The 7,598-nt window shown below is 34.4% G+C and overlaps 1 long non-coding RNA gene across 1 annotated transcript; it reads left to right on the top strand.

Moving 5' to 3' along the window:
* The first annotated feature begins 4,957 nt into the window (after positions 1-4,957).
* LOC149780810 (uncharacterized) lies at positions 4,958-6,781 on the top strand. Its single transcript, XR_016414924.1, has 2 exons — positions 4,958-5,086; positions 6,440-6,781. It is a non-coding gene; the product is annotated as an uncharacterized LOC149780810 (long non-coding RNA).
* The last annotated feature ends 817 nt before the right edge of the window (positions 6,782-7,598 follow it).

The raw sequence follows: 7,598 nt of genomic DNA, 5'->3' as shown, positions 1-7,598 counted from the left end.
ATATATCAAAATCTAATGATACATGCTGTAATAATCTTTTGTTTCTTTCGTAATTTTGTCAATCATGAAATGATATTTAAAGTAACAAATCAATGGATTTCCCCTATGTACAAATTTTGGACCTTTGGGTAATGCAATATTCACTGGATTTCTGCGTTAAGTATGCGATAGACTGTTTTTCTTTATATTGACTTATTTTCAATTATCCGCCCTGTCCATTTAAAACTGACGCCTCCGTTTCGTAGGAATGGTACCATGGTCTGCAAAGCTACTTTTAGTGTTTACTCGTCTTTTTAAATATTTCACTTGTGCACAAGCATTTTAACTCGTAATAGCACTCAAAATAAGTCTACAAAACAAAGTGCTAGTTTTACGTTGCGCATAAATTAAAATTTCAGTAATAATAATTTTTGTATGTGTCGTTCAGCTCCCCGTATGTCAGAAGGTTAGTGTACGTAGTCCAATATTTCATTCACTGTATCATTGTGAAGTCCTTTCTTCCGGTTGTAATTTATTGCAAGAAGTTTATGTTTTGCAAAATATTCATTGCCTTCTCTGAAACATAAAGAATTCTTAACGTACTAATTCGAGTATCTGTGTGTGTGTGTGTGTGTGTGTGTGTGTGTGTATGTGTGTGTTTCTCCTTTAAAATATTAATGTTTACTTGTTACCTTGAGAAAATAAACTTATGATCATTGACAGGTGTTTCAGAATTTTACCAAATTATTTTGTTCCGAAATATAACACCTTAGCTTTTGAAGTTGCAGAGATATGAAATTATATACGCTGCATTCTGTACAGAACATGTCTGTTTGGTCACCCACTAACTCCATAGCCATCTCCAGTAAACAGAAAAATACGAAACAGCTATACATTATCAGCAGTGCTACGATATTGTTCAGCCGGACAGTGAAATTTCTGTGATGCGATAGTAAAATATTTGGTGACATAAGCAGTGCGATGAAATGATCTCAGTGGATAAATCTTAACACGTATAAGAAAACTCAAGATTATATGTATTCCTTTCAAATATAAAAGAGCTATAAAGAAAGAACGATGTCAAATGTTAAATATAGCATTTAGATTGGAATATTGCCCCTTTTTCTTAAGACATTTTACAATTCTTAAAATGTTACATTCATTGGTGGTATTATGTAACTCACCATGAATCTCATTACTAAGCAAATCAAATACCTGCATGATTGTTGCTTCAGGTTCATTTGTTCTTCTGTTTCCAATGATCTCAAGACAACGGTTGCTGTAAAGTGAAGAGTACTTTAACGTGCAGAGTACTGTAAAGTGAAGAGTACTTTAACGCTCAAATTACCGCAACTAATCATCTTTTAATCACGTACGATCAAAAAACTACGAAACAATAATTTCACACTTGTATGTTTTTTTCTTTTTCTTGTTTCACATTCGTATGATTCATCAGTAAAGGTTTCGAAGCCGTAAATGTGTGTGTGTGTGTGTGTGTGTGTGTGTGTGTGTGTGTGTGTGTGATTTGGATTTTTAAGGTAGCTTTAACACTTTTTCAGTCATATCGCTACGATGTCTGCAGTTTGACAGTTTATAGTGATGTGTAGCACTGGGGCATCATGCAGCAGACATGTAGCATGATATCCCACCCAGTCACATTATCATGACACCAGGCCCCGTAAATTGGTAATTGACGGCGCACAGACAGATATATAAATACAATAAACAGACAACGAACATTGCAACAGTGCAAACTTAGTATCTAACTAGCATGAGCGCTTTCGACTCTTAATGAGTCTTTATCAAAGGCAAATACAAAACATAGCCAAGACAAACAAATAAAACACAAAAACCGTTGTGTTTGCAAACTTTACATGCTATTTAGATATAGTTTCGCACTGTTCGTTGTCAGTTTATTGCATTTATCTTAATCAGTCCCTGACACACGTGATCCCTTGCTGGATCCAGTGCAATTGAAAGGACTGTCATTCGCCACATGATTTGTATTTTTTAGATATATATATGTTTGTGTATCTGAAATCCAAAATACAAATTACCATAGCATATAATAAAATTTAAAAAAAAATAAAAACACTGACAAACAATGCAAATTAAATATACATAACAATCTGATGAAAATTAGGCTTTGCTAAAAATTTGCTGTTACCGATCAACTATCAGCCGTTATTATTTTAAATTTTGTTTCAAACCCGTAAATTGGTCAGACAATTAATCTCCCAAATTTACCTGCAGCCTTCTACGCATCCTAAATGTTGCTATCCTTTGAGTGTAATTTTACATGTTTAGGCAATTTCCATTGCCGTTTTCGGCAGATAACCATATAGTTCAGTTCATCTAATCTCCTGATGGAAATCAGCTTGCTTACAAATATTATTGCATTTTTGTCTCATCATCTGCAATTTTCTTTATTTTATGAAACTTTACCCCCTCACCCATCCCCAATTGTTTGCAGCGTTTATGGGTATGATTTGATCGTATGCGACTGACTTGCTTTGAACACGTGTATTTACACTATTAATAACGAAAAAATTAGTAGTTGCGTCAACAGTAATATAATCTATTATTTTACCCCCGGCAATGACCAGGACTTAACCAAGTTACGTCACAACCATATTTTCTTATCTCAACATGAAGAAATTCAGATGATCAAAATGAGTGACCGATTCGATTTAACGATAACGAATGTAGACCAATCAGATATGTCGATGCGATAAATGACATCCCACACAATATATTTCCGGTGTGTATTAAAACGCACGATAGGATCATAATCGCAACAGAATTTCAAGAATCATACTGAAGATACGAAAGTCAGAGAAGAGAGATGAAAGATGATCTCTGCACTACATCTAGTAAGTCATGATGTCTCCAAGTAGAAAAACAAAGCATTATTTTGCACGTTTTAAGATTGTTCTCATTTACATAAATGATTTTTACTTTCTATTTGCGATTGAGCATAGTTGTAGAATATTTGATTTCCGTTAATGTACATCATTCTGTATTTACAGCTTTCTTTCTTTGTTTCTGTGTTTCTTTGTATAAAGAGTTTTAGTTTATTTACAGGCTGGTAAGCTACTTAGTTACTTGGCTGCGTGTTACTGTTGTTGATCAAACAGGTGAGACGTGAAAAATCAACCAAGTTTAGAAAAAACCAAATAAACTCAGATCACAAGAGTCTTATACTTAGAAACTTTTCCTATATCCTCATTCGTAAGTCAATGTTGAAACTTGTGATTCTCTTTAATATAGAAATAAAGTATGTATGTATGTATGTATGTATGTATGTATGTATGTATTATATTATTATTATTATTATTATTATTATTATATCAGCCTTTCCTTGTGGTGTTGATCTCTCTACTAAATTGTCCTAAAGTATCAGCCCAGCAGTGTACTGATACCATACCAGAGGATGTGCTTCTCTTAGCAAAATTTGTTCCAGCTGATGCCAGCACTACGTATCCAGAGTAAGTACGAATAGTTAAGCACTTTCTTATTAACGTGCTCTTTTAGCGATATTCGATGGTCCTTTTCCTCTTCATAATCTGCTTTCAAGTCAGGGCATGTAGATATATTGTGCCTTCCGGCATATATTGTGCCTTTCCTATGGCCATCATCCATTTTAGAGTGTCTTGCACATACCAAACTATCAGGGTTTGCGAAGGAAATACGTTGACCTTGATGTTTAAAGATTTTATCCGTCATTGCTTTTATATTTGTTTTATATGTTTCTAGCTGGAGTTTTTGCAACATGTTCACAATTTATTTTCTGTCAGGGTAAATATTCACTTTTGATCCTAGGCGGTTAGTTTTCCAGACACTTTGTGCAAGGTGTTTGACTTTAGTTTTGTTAAGAAGTTTTTTTGGACAATACTGTACTGATGTGCCGTTAAACTTTATCTATTAATTAATTGATGCATGAATGCATACATACATACATACATACATATTACGTACATACATACATATCATTCTCGCTCGATATTAGTCAGATTTTACGTAATTTCAATTTAATATTTTCTCCAATCTTCACAACCAGCAGCAGTGTTTGCCCAAGTGAGAGGATGAAATGTCTTTATGGTCACAATTATTGCCGATGAAAATGTAATAGTTACTTGTTTATGCTGCTACAATGCTTTGATTAATTATGACTGAAAAAGTCACAAAATGCAATTTTAATAGTTTCAATAGACAATTTGAAGAATTACTCATTTCTTGTTCCGAAACACCTTCACTTTCATCTATGCAAACAATTATTTTATAGTCATGCCTTGCGCTTTGATAGATATGATGTCTTGAAAGGCATTGTAACAGTAATTTTTCTTCAATTTTAAGCATTGTTTCAAGTGATTTGGAGTATTTTTAAACATAAATAGGGTCATTATCAGAGCAAAGCAAATGATTTCATCTGCTAGAAATATATGTGTAAGGATCATGTTAAAGCTATGTATCTTTAACACTGTGTTTCCAGAGCCAAGATAACTGAAGTGATATCCAGGATACCCCAGGAACTTCAGACATCTATCAGGGCCGCGCAAACTGAGACGGTGGACACGCTAAGGTTATACAGTCACTATTATCAATATCACGGCAATAATAATAATAATAATAATAATAATAATAATGATAATAATAATAGAAAATGTTTTAAATTGTTTCTACCCATATATAAAACTTGCCATAACATTTAGGAAAAGCGCGTCAAAGGAAAACAGCAGACAGGTGATGTCCAGCTTGTAGCGATAAGTTAGCGAACCAGATGTCACAATAGCTGCATTTCATCCACCATTACACTAACTACTCGTGTTCCATATTCTGTGCATCATAAATTTGTCCTTTTTATAGTTTAATTGGCTTCAATTTTGCATTGTCTTTAAAGAAAAATGTTAGCAGTATATCTAATGTTTTTAAAAAGTACCTTATAATGATTAATATGATGTTGTAGCGACGTTTTCGGACAGGAAGACTACTTCCACGACGTGTGTCCGACTTATCGGTACGTGTTACCTTTCAAATCGTGGTTCTTCAACCATAAGAGTCTCAAGTGTTTCTCGCTACAGCCAATCTACATGACGTGGTGCAAAACGTAAGTGTACGCAGCCTAAATGCCTTTTGTGTATCAATCAGATTCTATATTTCTTTTTCACATATTTTACCTCATTCTATCGCTCCTTCCTTCTATCACTCTTCTGCCTAAGTCTGCCCTTGACTCCACCTGTCTCTCTTTCGGTTTTGTGTATAGATCGTTTTGTCTTTACTGATAATCGTACACAGATAAGATCGTTTCAGTCTGTTTCAGGTGTTTTGTGGGGGGTTTTAATAACCGACTGACACTCGTTTAATGATTAGTTTGTCCACATGATGTTCTACCTACACCAAGAACTTGCTTTGATACGTAATGTTTATTTCTTCATAATTTTTAACATATGCTTCTTCAAACTTCAACTCATACAGGGTAATACCTAAATCTGGATCTTTTCAGAAACATTGGAGTATACGTTTTTATGATTGAAGTGAAAGAATAAACAATTTTGTCCTCTTAAATGTTATTCTTCGACACGACTAGCTTTTACGAAACTTGTTTTCTAGCCGAAACCAGAAAAGAATTATCTCTTGATATCATCAATTCTACTTTCATTTTAATTTTCTAAACTGTTAACGTAGCTAAAACTTAATTGTCGAATTTAGCACATTGCATCTGTCTGTGGTTACTCCCTTGCACATCATGTGTCAGTTATTGTTTAAGATATCTTTAGAACACTCACATGTTTATTTTCGTCTCACCGTTGCTTTAATATTCTTAGCTTTTCTTAGCTAAGTGCATTTGATGCATTTTGTAGTGACTCAATAAATATAAAACTGGCAGAAGTCCCTATTACAATTGTAATTGATCAATATTATTTAAACGATTATTGGTACAAAGAGGATGGGTTGTTAAAGGTGCTTAGGTTTTACTAAATACCACTTTTGCTGAACGTAAGTAACCGCAGCAAACGGACAATGACTGGAATTTTTATTTCTGTCACAGGAGACACACAGACCTATGCTAAAATCATTTTCTTCGAGACATATAAAAGTGATATCGTTTCCTGCCATCTTTTCATTAGATATTTACCAAGTAAATACATCTATTTAGGGAAGAAAGTTAATAAACAGGTACATTAAGATTCAATAACATTATGTCCCTTTGGTAAAGTTAAGATGTCCAAATTGTTTGAAAAAATGTTACTGTGGAATCTCGCGATTGCGTGACCAGAATCACTAATGTTATATATATATATATATATATATATATATATATATATATATATATATATATATATATATATATATATATATATATATATATATATATATATATATATATCGGATTGAAGGTATTATTTGTTATTAATAAACAGAATTATCACAATTTTCAACACAACATCGTTGTTTACAGACGCTACTGCAGTTTGAGCGACAAAAGCCAGTCTTACTGGTGGTATCGATGTGTTCCTGAATGGCGCGACCAATACTTTTGGTCGGTTTGTACAGATCAAAGTGGCGTGTCGACAGCGCGATACGTAAAATGGAGAGTCCCTACCAGCTGCAGCTGCAAGCACTACAAAAACTACGGCTCTGGTGTGTGCCAGGACAAAACAGAGCCTGAGACTGAGTTACCTTCGGGACCCTGGGACGATAGGCACTAAACTTTATTCGACATTCAAGTCTTTACCTCGGGTTGACCTGACTATATAATGCCCATTTTATAAAAAGACAATTAAACTGCTTCGAAGACCTATTTTGTGTTATGAGACTTGAATTATTCTCTATTTAGACTTACTATTTTCTCGTCCTTGACAACTAAAATAAGCAAGCCGATGTGTGCAAATTTCTGTTTGACTGTTGTAGTTACGTGTATGTCTGCCCGTGTGTTTTGATCACTGCTGTAGCCATATGTAAGTCTGTCCTTGTGTTTTGAAGACTGCTGTAGTTAAGTGTAAGTGTGTTTTCCTTGTATATTGCTGTCTCTTTATACTTCGTTTGAATTGACAGCTGATGTTGTGGATGACATGCAGTGTTACTCCCTATTCTCTCTCTCTCTCTCTCTCTCTCTCTCTCTCTCTGTACTACACTACTCCTATAAAGAATCGTCTATGTTTACATACCGCTTAACAAATAATTCAAGTAAACAGACAAAATGAAAGTGTTACATAATATCCTTTCTTTCTCCCCACTCTGTCTCTGTCTGTCTCTTTTTTTCTGTCTGTCTCTCTCTCTATTTCTCTCTCTCTGTCTCTCTTTCTCTATCTCTCTCTCTCTTTCTCTCTGTCTCTGTCTCTGTCTCTTTCTCTCTCTCTCTGTCAGTTTGTCTCTCTCTCTCTCTCTGGCTAAGCTAAACAAACTGTTGTTAGGCATTGTAATTGACGTTAACTCGAACTTCCACACCAGTACCTGGAAGAGAGGTTTCTCGTTTACTTTACATACATACATACATACATACATACATACATACATACATACATACATACATACATACATACATACACACACACACACACGCACGCACGCGCGCACGCACACACACACATACATACATACATACATACATACATACA

Source organism: Sinohyriopsis cumingii, chromosome 16 (assembly GCF_028554795.1).
Source record: "Sinohyriopsis cumingii isolate HCF-2022 chromosome 16, ASM2855479v2, whole genome shotgun sequence".
NCBI lineage: Eukaryota > Metazoa > Mollusca > Bivalvia > Unionida > Unionidae > Sinohyriopsis > Sinohyriopsis cumingii.
The sequence above is the reverse complement of the archived record's forward strand: the minus strand, read 5'-3'. Positions and strand labels throughout refer to the sequence as shown.